Here is a 14,274-nt window from a genome sequence, read left to right on the forward strand (position 1 = left end):
ACACCTCATCAGTCATGTTGCAAAGAGCCACAGGTCATATGAGTCTCTGAGCAAGTGGGACCATGGTGTGAGGTTAGCTTGTCGTGCTGTGAATTTAGACAGAATTTAGACAGATCTGCTCTAGAAATGTGTCCTCCTACTTACTTAAAGAAGCTTGTCCTGCCTCTCTTTTTCCCTCTCTTCCTTCCTCTCCCGTCTTTCCTCTCCCTCTCTTTCCTACCACTCTTTCAGACCTTTCCAGGTTTGAGATAATTTAGCATGTCATGACTTAATACTAAATGGCTACTACTACAATGTTTGTCATTTATTAACCAGTTTAGACAAAGGTCCAAGTGTAACTTTGGAAACCAATTGCTACTTCAGTGTTTTTCCTCCAGAACTCTCACGAGAGGAGCTAAACGTGTGGTTTGGACCTTACAGCCATGTGCAAGGTCCTGGGTTCAATCCCTAACAGGAAGGAAAGAATTGTTTAGTTCACTACAAGAGGGAAACTATTATTAATCTCCTTAGTACTCGCAAGTGAACTAAAGTCTGTCTGCTTTTCTTGTCTGACTCCACTGCTGGAGCCATGAAGCTGAGTTCTTGGCCTCCCTTTGAAATGGGCCTGATAGCTTTATCCTTCCTCAGAACAGGGAAAAGACAGAGCCCCACATGCATATCTTTGCAAATAGTGTGGCAGGTTAGGAAAGGGGACTTGCCTAAAGCTGGCATGGATGCAGCCAACAGCTCTCAGAATCCTCCAGGGGTTCCCAGACAAGTTTTCTAAAAGCGCTTTCAGCATATTGATTTCTGACAGTACTCCGATCCAGAAAAAGAGCAACTACAAACTGCCAGCTTGCCCACAACTCCAAATCAATTGCACATGTAACAGATTCTTGGGTTTCTCTCTGCTTTTTTTCTTCCTCCCCTGCAGAAAAGTATGTGGTTTCTAATAACACTCCGCCATGTTGTGGCAGGACAGGATATTAGTCCCACCTAAGGCTACAGAGGTGAAAGAGTATTGGAAAGAAATCCTGGCATCATAACCCACTTAGGGTAGATTTCATTTTTGCCTTATGATAAAAACAAGAGTGTTTGGCATTTAAAGGGAAGAAGGACCTAAAGAAAAAAGTTACCGAGTGACTTACTTACATATACATATATATGTATTACCACATTGAACGTCACAACTATACTGCATGACAAACACTGTGAATAATATGTCATGTTTAAGGAAAGAAGCTCTGAGCGATTAAGCCACATGCCTAGGGTTGCAAGAGTTCACCATTGGTAAACAGTAGAACTCATTTCTCCAATTAAAGATTCAATTTGTTCATTTAATGTGTTATTCAAATATTGATCCATAAAATAAAATCGCTATTGGGTGGGGAACAGGATTTCTCTTCCTGGCTATCTTCAGGTTCACTGTGCAGCTAAGGATGACCATGAAATCTGGATCTCACTGTCTCTACCTTCCTAGTGGTATGACTACAAATGTGGATCACTATATTTGATTTTGTGTGGGGCTAGGAATAAAGTCTGAGGCTTTGGGCATGCTAGGCAGGCACTTCACAATGTGAGCTACACCTCCAGTCCCTATTTACACCTATATTACTTTCAGCAATCAGGGTGTAAAATATATCTTGTAGCATTCAGCCTCAGCTAAAACAAAAACATGTGGGGTGTGTGTGTGTGTGTGTGTGTGTGTGTGTGTATGTATCTTAATGCTTGAAGAGTATACCTTTTAAGAAATTTTAGTTATACTTATTTGTACATGTTAATTTGCAACACTCAATTCATGTTTATCAAAACAATAATGGTGACAGATGGATGGAAAGAAAGGAGGAAGGAGGACTCCAGGATGGGTTAGCCTGGGGAAGAAACCTTGTGGGCAAGGAGAAAGACCTCCAACAATGGCGTGAAAAAGCCCAGATGAAGAATAAAAATAGATCATGGCCCTGAGGGCATGAGGCTTGATCATCTTCTGAAAACATCTCATTTTCAAGGTAGACAACAGTACAATTGAGTTTCTGCTGCTGCAGGAGTCAGATGGCATTCATCACTGGACTCTTCCCAAAGGCCGTGTGGACCCTGGAGAGAATGCCTTAGAAAGAGCCCTGCGAGAGATTCAGTAGGACACAGGCATAGAAGCAAGCCAACTGACCATTACAGAGGGCATCAGAAGGGAGGTCAATTATGTGGCCAGAAAGAAGCCTAAAACAGTCATTTACTGGCTGGCAGAGGTGAAAGTGAGAGGCCAGAGAATTAAAAGTTAGGTTTCTTGGGTTACTGAGCTAAAGAGTTTAAAACATATCAGGCCAGTTGACCTTGCTGCTTCTAGGCAGATCCAGCCAACTGCAGGGAAGAGCTGACCTTGCTGCTCATTAGAGATATTGTTGCCAGGAAACCAGCCTGGTTCCAACTTGTAGCTTTGCCCCTGAAAATAGCACAGACTACCCAAGGCCAGCTGTCCCCCCCTCCCACCAACAAGAGAGAGAACAAAGAAAGCCAGAACTGTTTCTGAAATATAGCCTCCCCTTTCCTGTTTTAACCACTAGAAGGTTGCCAGGCTGGAATCCCCCTGCTTTGGGTGCGCTGGGAGATACTGGAACCTATAAATCACCCACAATCTGGAGCTCGGGGCTCTCTTCTGGATACCAACACCTTGGTGTCTGTGAGAGTCTCAGTTCAAGCTGTGAATAAAGATCCTCATGTGTTTTGCAAAGGACTTGACTCCTGGTGGTCTTTGGGGGGGGGTGTCTCATGAATTGGGTATAACAAAAGACTAAGATTTAAAGATCTGCCTTTCCCAGGAGCATCAGGCATACCACTGGGTAGGGCTGGATGAGGCCTGTCAACTGGCTCAATTCAAAGATATGAAGGCAACACTCCAAGGACACCAGTTTCTCTGCTCCACACTGGCCTGAGCTGACCAGAACAATTGCTTCTGTTGTATCCTTAAGAGTTTTTCTGAGATGAACTCACAGTCCCATCCATAGAAGTATGTGCTTGTCTTTAGGTTGTTACAGCCAAGAGCAGACAGGTTGGTGAAATTAAAACTAATTCGGCCTCTCAAGTGAGGGCAGGGAAGCCCTGGATTCAGTCCCTAGAATAGAAGATAATTGCTCTTAAAATAAGAGCAAACAAGAATTTTAGCAAAGTTAATAAGCAAAGGAGTGTTAAAATATTTACAATGTCAGCCCCAGGAATCATATCTTTGTACTTTATAAATAAACTTCAATCAGCTTACATACTCTTAAAAAAATTATGGTAACAAAAACAAAGAATGTGTGGAAATAGCACATGTAGAAATGAATCTTCTTCAAGAAGGTACATATCATCCATCTTTCATGCATCTGTGGCTAGCTTGAACTGGAACAAATCAGTTTATGTCTGTATTCAATGAAGCGATTCCTTCATTACTGTAGCGTATCATAGTCTAGACAGAAAACAGAAAAATGAGCTAGAAATCCATGTTTTGAACTTGCAGCCTAAATTTGTAAAAACAGCTCTTTCACACTAATCTTCCTAGTTGCTTGAAAAGAATTTTATTAAAACTAGAAGGGAATTCAGATGTGAGTGGCTGAAAGTCTGTTAGATTCTAAAAGAGAAATAGAAGCCCAAAGAGAGCATGACTGAAGCTAGTTGAGCCAACTCTGGTGTCCCAGCTCAATGGTTCATTTCTGTATAGTACTGCTGCTTTCTTTCTGATGTGACTTTCTGAAGTTTGTCACCTGTGATCAGTCTCAATCTAGAAATGATAATGGAAAATTCCAGAAGGAAACAATTTGTAACGTTTAAATTGCACACCTTTCTGAGTAGGATTTTGAGATTTTACAGTATTCCTTCCTACCCTTCCTGGGACATGAAAAAATTCCCTTGACACATTGCATCCACCTTACTCACTTGCTATTCTGGTATCACAGTGCTTGTGTTCAAGTGACTCTTATTTTACCTAATAGTGGCTCCCATGTGCAAGCACAGTAATGCTACAGTTTAAGTTTTACTTATGACTATTATTTGTGCATGTGGGTTAATGAGGGTGTTCTCATGCCACAGCATCTACGTGAACATCAGAGGGACAACTTTCAGGAGTCAGCTCCCTCTTTCCACTGGGTTCCAGAAATTAAACTGAAATCTTAAGGCTTGTGCAGCAACTGCTTTTACCCACGAACTACCTCCCTAGCTCTTAGGTTGCTATTTAGATATGAAAAGAGAAGCTGCAAAGAGCTTCCTTGAAATTGAACAGTGAAAGGCTGTTTTGTTGTTTGAGTCAAACAAGGTCTCAAGATGTAATTCAGGATGGCCTCTAACTCCTGGCTCTTCGCTACAGCTTCCCAAGTACCTTGGATTACAGATGTATGCCTTCATGATCAACTAAAAAAGGCAGAATTCCTTGACATGATAAGAAAGAAATGCATGCCTAGGGAAAGGAGAAAAAAAAAAAACTATGCTGAGATTGCTAAGATCTATGGTAAAAATAAATCTACCTGTGAAACTGTGAAGAAGGAAAAAGAAACTCATGTTAGTTTTGCTCTTGTGCCTCAAACTGCAAATGCCATGACCATAGTGAATTATACATGCTTAGTTCTGATGGAAAAGGCATTAAATTTGTACATGAACAGGAAAGAAACATAGCCATAATGGATTATATGAGTCAGTTTGGTTCTTAAAATGTATCCCTTGCACGTAAGAAAGGACCACTGTAGTTTCCATTACATTGTGATGATGTCTAACCAAGATTTCCCAGGCCATGCCAAGGGCAGGCCAAATCCTAAAAGGTTTTCTGCTTTGCCCGGTATTCTTCAGTAACATTTTTTTGGCTCCTCTTGAACTCATGACATTTAACCATAGACTTTCTTGAAATCCCTGGAAGAAAGACAGCTGTCTCACAGCTTGCTGATGTAAGCATCCAAATAATCCCAAACTACATTTCTGACAAGGTAAATGGTAGTGTGGGAATTTAAACCAAGAAAATATTTCATCAATAACAGTTGATAACTGGAATTAAGGAAGATTTAAATTTGGAAGCTTGAGGAATAATTTGCTAGTCTTTAACTTTGTTTCAACCTGGTTTGGGCATTCTAGATTATAAATAAAAGGTTTGAGAATGTCAGTGTGAGCCGGGCATGGTGGAGCATGCCTGTAATCCCAGCATTTAGGAAGGCAGAGGCAACCAGATCTCTGTTAGTTCAAGGCCTGGTCTATGAAGAGTCCAGGACAGCCAAGCTACACAGAGAAACCTTGTCTCAAAAAAGTGAGAGAGAGAGAGAGAGACAGAGAGAGAGAGAGAGAGAGTTAAAGTGTGTTTAATGTTGCTTTCCATTACACCAAAGCACCTTTTCAGTGTTTCCATCAAAGTTTTTTTTTTTTTTTAAGAATGCATATGACATGTTTTCCCCATGAAAGCATAACCTTCTCCTACTACTATAAAATTTGATGACGGCAGTTATCTTTGGAGCTGATAGGTCAGCAATATTGTTCAGAGCCTTATATGTATGCCAGAATGATAACACATGCCCTTTAGCCCTGACACTTGGGAGAGGTAGATCTCTGTGAGTTCCAGGCTAACCTCATCTACAAAGCAAGTTCCAGAATAGCCAAGAACTGCAAGATTCTGTTAAAAAACAATAACTCAGAGCAATGGTGGTGCACGCCTTTAATTCCAGCTCTCTGGAGGCAGAGGTAAGCCTGGAGTTCAAGGAGTTCTGGAGTTCAAGGTTAGCCTGATCTACAAAGTCAGTTTCACAGTTTCAGGATACCTAGAAATACACAGAGAAACCATGTCTCAAAAAAAAAAAAACAAAAACCTCCAAAACAAACAAACAAAAAAACCCAAAAACTCCCAAACTAAAAAGAGTCTTGTGTATGTATATATTATTCACTTTGGGAATATTTTTGTAAAACAGAGAGATGTTAGGATTTATGCCTTTCTGCCAACTATAAGAAAAGCAAAGCAGGAAGTGGGTTAGGCAAGTCAAGTACTCAAGGTTTGAACCTGGATAGTTTGTGTCTGTTAAGGGAATAATGTTTCTCTGTCTCAACTAGTGTCTGCTTTTGTATTAATAACTTGCCGCTGTGGCCAAAAACTGACAGGAAGCAACATAAAGGAGGATTTCACTTGGCTCATGGTTGAGGGAGATGTGGTCATCTTGGCGGGGAAGGCTTGGTGGTGGGAACAGCTTGCAAATGCCACAGTGGGAGTGTGAGGCAGCTGTTTAGATCATGTAGATAGTCAGAGGCAGACAAGGAATGTAGCATTCATCAGGCTTTCTCATTTTTACTTTTTAAATTCTTTCTGGGCCCCTAGCCAGTGTGGTGGTGTCCATCATACAAAGGGCTGGTTTTCCCTTTCAGTTAGTACTTTTTGGAAATGCCCTCACAGATATGCTCCAAGGTACCTAGGTGTTTTCTCAATCCATTCAAATCTGCCAGGCATATTGGCACACCTCCCAGCATTTGGGAGTCAGAACTCTGTGAGTTCAAAGCCACCCTTGTACTACATAATGAGTTCCAGGGCAGCCTCGGCTAGCTAGAGAGACCCTGTCCCAAAACAACAACAACAACAAATCCACTCAGTTCAACAATGAAGGTTATTCTACATAGCTCTCTTATCAGGAGATAGTGGGGAGTGAGTGAAAAAAGTGACTGCTAGAAGGCTCAAATAGGTAAGAAGTCAGAGATCTAAATACTAAAAGTGTGTGCAAAATACCTATAAGATGTTAGGTAACCATCCAGAGAAGTTAGCTTGATATCCATAGACTGAAGAAGACCCAGGAATAATGTTCAGATATTGAAGGAAACTGTTCTAGACAGAAAATCTTGAAAACTGGGCAGCAAATGTAGAGCTCAGTGGTAAAGAACTCAGCTAGCATGCATAAATCCTAGGATTGAGCCCAAACACCACAAAATGAAATAAAGCCAGGAATGGTGACACACACTTGTCATCCCAGGTACTTGAGAGGCTGAGGTAGGAGAAATAACCAGTCAACCCAGGTAATATAGTAAGATCACATTTCTTTAAAATGAAGGAATAAATAAAATGAACCCGCAAACAACATGTGAAGATTTTTAGTCTCTCCCTTTCAAAAAAAATTTTTTTTTCCCATAGCATTTTTTAGGTCCTGGGGATTCAAACCCAGTGCATATACACACTAAGCATATAGTCTACCGTTAAGCTACATCATAACTGTTGATTAAAGAACTCTGCTGGTAACAAGAGCCCAAGTGATTATCGCTTCTCTTTAAGATGTTGAAAAGCCACTTGTTTATTGGTTTGTTTATTTATTTATTTACGAAATTTTGTTCTTGTTTTTCCCATTGGTTTTTCAAAGCAGGGTTTCTCTGTGTAATAGCCCTGACTATCCTGGACTTTGTAGACCAGGCTAGCCTTGAACTTACAGAAATCTGCCTGTCACTGTCTCCGGAGTGCTGGAAATAGAGGCCTACATTATCACCACGCCCATGACTAAACCTAGTTAATACAGTTCCATGGTTTTGACTGTGAATGTGGAAACTACTTTAATCTTCTCCAAGGACAGATCCTCCAATGACTTTTGGACCTCCCTCTAGGTCCCACTCCTTAAAAAAGTTTTTTTTATTACAATTTATTCACTTTGTATCCCAGCTGTAACCCTCTTCCTCATCCCCTCCCAACCCTACCCTCCCTTCCTCTTCTCCTTCCACGCTCCTTTCCAAGTCCACTGATAGGGTAGGTCCTTCTCTCCTTCCATCTGACCCTAGCTTATCAGGTCTCATCAGGAGTGACTGCACTGTCTTCCTCTGTGGCCTGGCAAGGCTGCTCCCTCCTCAGGGGGAGGTAATCAAAGAGCCAGCCCTTGAGTTCATGTCAGAGGCAGTCCCTCTTCCCATTACTATGGAACCCACTTGGACACTGAGCTGCCATGGGCTACATCAGTGCAGGGGCTATAGGTTATCTCCATGCATGGTCCTTGGATGGAGTATCAGTCTCAGAAAAGACCCCTGGGCCCAGAATTTTTTGTTGTTGTTGTTCTGTTGCTCTCTTTGTGGAGCTCCAGTCCCCTCTAGGTCCCAACTCTTAATGGCCCCATCCACTCCTTCTACGTTATTACACTGTTTTTCCAACCTCTAACATATGAAGTCTTGGGAGACAAACTGCATCCAAAACATTGCACTGAGAATGTACTCTTGTGCACAGCCCTCTTTCCCCACCTCTTAGCCAAATATTGTGACCTTGAACCAGAAGCTGTGAGGATCACAATTCTTCTTTATAAGAAACAATAAAGTAAAAATAAATGAAATAAAAAAGAATTATTCCTGTGATCCCAAAGTCCATTAGGCTGAACTCTCTGTGGCATACACCTTTCATTTACTTGGGAGAATGGGATTCTATTGTTTCCCATGATGCATAAGCTTCATGTATTAGTAGAGTGTTTGAGTGGTTCTATAAGACTGTACTATAGAGGTTCCACCATCAGTATCAGCTATAAGAACACCACTGGAACTAACACTCCAGGGATGTGCAGAAGGGCTTCCCAGAAGCAATGCCCCTCCCCCATACACACCCTTATTAAAACCCTGTGCTAGCTTGATCCCCAGTGTGATAAATTTAGCATCTCCTACACTTTGTATTCATTTTTTGGTGTGTGTGGTTTGAGAAAGGGTTTCTCTGTGTATCCTTGGCTGTCCTGGACTAGCTTTGTAGACCTCAAACTCACAGAGATCCACCTACCTCTGCTTCCCCAAGTGCTGGGATTAGAGGCATGCACCACTACTCCTGGCTAGCATTCATTTCTGAATGTAAGACCTGATCTGGCAGGGCATCATGGTACATACCTGAAATACTAACCCTCAAGAGCTGGAAGCAGGAGGGTTTTGAGTTCCAGGTTAGCCTGGATTACACAATGAGATCTTATTATAAAAGGAAAACAATAACAAAACAGAAACCATTAAAAAAACAACAACAAGAAGAATGATTTTAATCATGCCTTGTGGCTCACATCTGTAATTATAGCACTTCAGAGTCTGAGGCAGGAAAACTGCCACAAATTTGGGGCCATAAAGTGAGTTCCAACCTGTTCTGAGTTACAATGTGAGACATTCTCTCAAAAGGGAAGGAGGGACAGGATGAGCTAGGAGGGAGAGAAAAAGAGAGAGAGAGAGAGTGAGTTTTGACGAATTTATAATACAGAATGTTGAGCAGAAGGAGGCAGTCACAATAGCAAAATGATTCCATTTATGTGGCATTCAAGGATAGGCCACATGAATAGTGATAGAAATCAGCGCAATGGTTACCTCTGGGGATAAGGACTGATTGGAAGGTGTGCATGAAGATCTGAATGGTGATTACAGGGGAGTATACAATTTGTCAAACTCACCAAGCTGTACACTTGACTAACAATGCCTTTTAGTGGATAATAATGCATCTTAGTGGATGTCAGGTAGCCCTGTATAGAAAGAAAAAATAATTAAGCGCAGTGATCTTTTCACAGATAGCTAGCCAGCTCTTTGACCAAGAGCCTTTGCAGTATTGTCGCTGTGGCATGATCCCCTGAGTGGCAATATGGTATATAAGTTCAGATCACTAGCTTTAGAACTTGCAGATATGGGTCAATCTGAGCTGTGGCACTTTGAGACAGTATGATCTGAGTTTCCAATTTTCTGTCCGTAAAACAGGAATCATAGCATTAGGAATTATGTATTTAAATATGGATAGTGACTGCGTCTCAGGTTGCTTTGTCATAAAGTTTAAATAAGATAATTTAAGTGAAGCATTGGATCACTTAATGGTGTTTGATCATCTATAATTAAAATGTAAGGATATTTTATTGCAATTATGTATTTATTTTATTTTGTGTATGTGAACATATCTACATGTCACATGGCACATATGTGGAGGTCAGAAGACAATTTTGGGGAGTCAACTTTCTCCTACCATGTGAGTCCTAGGGATTGAACTCAGGTAGTTTGGGTAGTAAGTATTAGTGGCAAGCATCTTTATACTCACTGAGTTTTCTTGATAACTCCCATTGTGTATATGGGGGAGGGAGATGAGGGTGGAACCAGGGGCCTTATATATTAGGCAACCACCACTGTACCACTAGCCAAATCCATAGCATATAGGTTTTTTAACTTTATTAACTAAACTAGTAATTTTCTTTCTTTCTTTCTAAGTCCCATTGTATGGTTTTATTTCCAGAGGTTCCGATTGGCCTGAGGTGTAACCTGATACTTGCATTTATTTTATTACATTTACTTATTTAGTTGACTGTATGTGCACACACACATTCAAGAACATATGTTTACCACAGTACACTTGTGGAAGTCAGAGGACAAATTGAAAGCATTAGTTCTTTTTCCACCGTGTGAGTCCCCCAGGCAGTCAAAGTTAGGCAGTCAGGCTTAGCAGCAAACACTTTTACCTGCTGTGCCATCTCTCCAGCCCAAGATTTGGTGTTTTAAAGAAACAGCCAGCAGGACTGGGGGGTGGGGAGGTCAAAGAGCCTGTCATTGAGTTCCTGTCAGAAATAGTCCCTGTTCCCCTTACTATGGGAAATCAATTGGTTACTGAGCTGCCACGGGCTTCATCTGAGCAGAGGTTCTAGGTTATATCCATACATGGTCCTTGGTGGAGTGTCAGTCTCAGAAAAGACCCCTGTGCCCTGATATATTTGGTCCTTGTGGAGCTCCTATCCTTTCCACATCATATAAATTAGGCCACAGAGTAGGACTTTGCAGCCAGTCCTGAAGATACCTGATAAAACAGGGTCAGATGAAAGGGAAGGAGGTCCTCCCCAGTCAGTGGACTTGGAAAGGGGCAGGGAGGAGCTGAGGGAGGGAGGGTTTGGAAGGGAATGAGGGAGGGGGATACAGCTGTGATTACAGAGTTAATAAAATGAACTAATAATAAAAAATTAGAAGAGAAAAAAAAAGAAAAAAAAAAGAAGCAGCCAGATAATTTTCAAGTGATCACCATGGGGTTAGATTAATTTGCACCTCCAAGTGGCTATAGATTACTTTAGCTTTATATAAACTACCCCTGTGCCACATGGCAGCTTGGGTGGGATTTGACCTGACTGTGGGTGCCAACGGCACACATACAAGGCAGACACAGGCACAGGAACAGAAAAGCTGGGATGCAGTGCCAACTACAAAAAGAACTTGGGACCTCAGCTTGTTTGTTATGTACAGCATGGGGAAGAAGAGGTAGTTAATCTCAGCAGGAGATGTCTGTATGTGAGCAGCCTGTTGTTGTAAACAACCAGGAGGAAGAAGTTGCACTTGCTACTTTTTGCACACATTGGCCAATTATTAGTAAACCTTTGGATTTGGACCAGAGGAAGGCTTTGCTGTTTCTACGGTTCTGAAGCGCTGGGTCCTTGACAGGGCCATGCCCATGTTAAAAAAAAAAAATACACTCTCACTGAGGAGTTTGTTTGTTCTTTACACATTCATGCCTTTACATATGGCTTCCATGGATTCCTACATCTCTGATTTTCAATTTTGTTTTGTTTTGAGACAGGATCTTGTTATAGAGCATCAGCTTCCCTGGTACATGCTATGCTATACAATTTGGCCTTAAAGGCCTGATGAACCTGCCTCAGTCACCTACTTTGTGAGATTAAGGCTAAGTGCCACCACACACAGATTTACCCTTGAATTTTTGCTGCTCCCCAAATCTTACCAGTGTAGTTCATTTGTTCAGGTGGGATTTATTCTTATCTGCTTGGCTTTATAGCCCCCTCACAGGAAGTATTGTTAATTTAACCTTTCTTGTTCATAAGAACTCTCTAGGGTGGATCATAAGCTCCTTCAGAGCAAGAATTGCTCACAGGTTCAGAACATTCTTCTGCACATTGCAGAGGCTCCCTGACTATGTAGAGAATAAATGCTGGTGTTGCATGAATGGGAGGGGGAGAAACAGAAAGGAGACAGACCAAAACAAAGGCCTCTCTCTTCATGTAGTTTATTATTTTTGCTTGCGTTTGACTTGCAGGTTTGTTACAAGCCTTTTCCTGAGGGAGATGTTGGCAAATACCTATTCCACCCAGATAGTGCATTAATAATAGACCAAAAAAAAAAATCATTTCACTGAGATCTAGCTTAGTGAACTAGTGAGTTTGTCTGGGCTTACTTACAGGAACATGGGTGAGTCAAAGGCCGCTGCATCAGTGAAAGCCTACCCCAGCATGGGTGACTACACCATTCAACCCACATCCCTGGATTTCCCTCACACAGTTTGTAGGCAACTGCTCTGGAGTCTCCTCTTCCCAGTGAAGTCTTTTACTGTGCACCTAACCTTGGGAAGCTGTCTTATAAATCTTGTAGCTCCTGAGTTTTTCCCAGCCTTGTATATTTCGTTAGCTTCTCCAGTCTTAAGAGCCTCCCTTCTCCCTCTGGGAGGAAATGTTTCAACTGGGAGGAAATAACCATACAAAACAAGGTTTCATTGTAGATAGAAGGGCACAAGTAGATTCAAAGTATCACTTGCAGGAGGAGGACGTTGAATGCACACGTTTAACTTGAGAGTCTTAAAAGAAGACAAGGTGCTGCCTGTGACCAATTCACTCCAGGAGGTCACCTGAGCTCATAACTGGGAAGACACTTTGGCCCAAAGAATTTAAGTGATTCTTTGTACAAGCAGAGAGGTGACTCATTCCACCAAATCAAGAGATCAGCTGTCTGTCTTAAGATCAAACAGGCCTGAGAAGACAGGGAGGTGGAGCTCACAGAATTATACCCTTTTATGTCCAGTAAGTTTCTCAGAGACTGTTGACAAAAACATCCCAAGAAGACTTGCATGTTTTTTGATCCCAGTATTCAGCAGGCAGAGGCAGGGAGATCTGTGAGTTCCAGGCCAATCTGATCTTTGAACCTGAGTTCTAGGACAACCAGGGGCTACATAGGGAGACTCTGTCTCACAAAAACAAACAAATGAACAAAAAATACCACAAAAAAGCAAAACAAAGCAAAGAAGTTGCCCCCTACACCCCCCAACTCCCTCTATTCTTGGCCCCCCTCCTATCTACATCACTCACCACCACCGTTATAAGCACATGTCCTTTAGGTACCACTGTCCCTCCTTACAGCATTCCTTCCATAGCCTACTCCTGCCTCCCACCTCCTGCCAGGCCTCCTCTCATAGCTGGCTCCACTCTGCTGTCCCCAGAGGCCCTATACCAGTCCCTCTCAGAAGGGTGCTTAACTGCTCAAACTGCTGGTGGATTCTAGGTTCTCTTTTAATTGTGTGCCACTAAGACTTCCTTAAAAGCCAATGACATGGATCAGCAGGTAAAGGTACATGCTACCAAGATTGAAGACCTGACTTGGACTCCTGGGACCTACAGGCTGAAAGAAGAGACTGGAACCAACTCCTGATTGTTGTCCTCTCACTTCCACATATGTGGCATGGTACTTGAGTGTCCAATGCTCATACATAATAAATAAATAAGTAAAATAATTTTTAAAATACCCTTCTTAAAAAGCAAAAAAAAAAAAAAAAGTTTCTTCTCAGTTTGGAAATAAATAGGCTCTCTCAGCAAAGAAATGTCTAGACATTCGTCTGAAGATTTTTGTTGTTGTTTGTAAAGTTCGACCCAGCACTTTAGATCAATGCGTGCTTGCTTCTTTACCTATGGGGAAAATAATCCCTTTGTATTTACTTGGTGTTTACTATGTGTCATTCTGTTAGGTGCTGAGGGGTTTGTTTGTGTAGAAAAGATTATGACCCTTCCATGCTGTCAAAGAGCTGGATGTGGGAGGCAGGACTCACAGAGAGAACAATGGAAGGCAGTATGTGATTCAGAATAAAATGAGTAGTGCAGGCAATAACTGCTATAGAAGTTCGGAGGAGGGAGAGAGATCTGGGGACTGGGTGGGGGATTGAGAAGAATGTGATTTTCCATGAATTTTCGAGGTGACTTTTTTCTGCAGATGTAGCTGAGGGCACAGAATTGGAGTGTATATGTCCACACACTTAAATGTACATGCAAATGCCTGGGTTGTTAAAAACAGGTAGTATTTAGTGGATAACTTTCCATGTATCAGACATTAAATATTGTTTTTACAGAATTCAACTCATTTGAATGTGAATTAGGTAACATTATCCTTCAATTAAGAGATAAGAAATAGAAGAAATGAAAGGCTGAGCAAATTATTCAAGGCTACAAAAGCAACTGGCATAAATAAGATTAGTTAGAATATACATCTTTTAATTTTATTTTAAAGATTGATTTATTTTTATTTTATGTGTATGGGTGTTTGGCCTGCATACATGTCTGTACACCATGTACTTGCTTAGTGACAACAAAGGCC

General features: G+C 41.5%; 1 pseudogene; it reads left to right on the plus strand.

Annotated features, from left to right (window-relative positions):
• The first annotated feature begins 1,931 nt into the window (after positions 1 to 1,931).
• LOC110566335 (bis(5'-nucleosyl)-tetraphosphatase [asymmetrical]-like) lies at positions 1,932 to 2,906 on the plus strand (annotated as a pseudogene).
• Positions 2,907 to 14,274: the final 11,368 nt, after the last annotated feature.

Source organism: Meriones unguiculatus, chromosome X (assembly GCF_030254825.1).
Source record: "Meriones unguiculatus strain TT.TT164.6M chromosome X, Bangor_MerUng_6.1, whole genome shotgun sequence".
NCBI lineage: Eukaryota > Metazoa > Chordata > Mammalia > Rodentia > Muridae > Meriones > Meriones unguiculatus.